General features: G+C 42.9%; 1 pseudogene; it reads left to right on the top strand.

The window, feature by feature from the left end:
- Positions 1 to 849, top strand: LOC129304985 (kunitz trypsin inhibitor 5-like; annotated as a pseudogene).

Raw genomic sequence — 849 nt, 5'->3', positions numbered from 1 at the left:
TTTCCACAATCAGTATCCACATTAAAACACAAACCCAACTTGAAATCAGAAAGCATACATAGCAATGAAAACCGCAATCTTAGCATTTGTGCTCCTCTATGCCCTGAGCTTAAGCATTTTCGTAGTAGCTCATGATGATGATGATGATGGTGCTCGTTCTGGGCAAGTGGTTGACACATCTGGAAAGATTCTCCGAGCTGGTTCCAAGTACTACATTCTTCCTACTACTCCCATTATGAAATGTGCTCCGGCGCCTCACGGCCGATGCTGGAGTCACGACGCTGGGTTTTCACTCGCCGGCATCGACCAACATTGCCCACTTGACGTGGTCGTGGTTGGCCAATATCGTGCCTTGCCTGTCAAGTTTACACCGGTTGACCCTAAGAAAGGCGTGATTCGTGTCTCTACTGATCTAAACATTCAGTTTTCTGGCTATAAGAAGTGTCCTCAGTCCACAGTGTGGAAGCTTGATCACTTTGATTATTCATCAAAGCAATGGTTCGTGACAACTGGTGGCATCGTGGGGAACCCAGGAGGGAAAACTATCAACAATTGGTTCAAGATTGAAAAGTATGGAGGCGATTATAAGCTTGTTTATTGCCCAAGTGTGTGCAAATATTGCAAGCATTTGTGCAAAATGTTGGAGTGTTTGTGGATGAGAAAGGCAACAGCCGTGTCGCACTCACCGATGCTCCTTACAAAGTTAAGTTCCAGAAGGCATGATCATGACCAAGTGCATGCTTCATGCATCCTGTTAATGAATAAGTGTAGTGTATAAATTACAAACTTAATTAGTTAACAATAAAACTACACAGATGTTTTCCTTTATAAAGGAAATCATTATATGAA

The sequence above is a fragment of the Prosopis cineraria genome, unplaced genomic scaffold (assembly GCF_029017545.1).
Source record: "Prosopis cineraria cultivar Desert tree isolate PC_DT_omini unplaced genomic scaffold, ASM2901754v1 PC3, whole genome shotgun sequence".
NCBI lineage: Eukaryota > Viridiplantae > Streptophyta > Magnoliopsida > Fabales > Fabaceae > Prosopis > Prosopis cineraria.
Note: the sequence above shows the minus strand (reverse complement) of the source record. Positions and strands in the feature narration are given on the sequence as shown.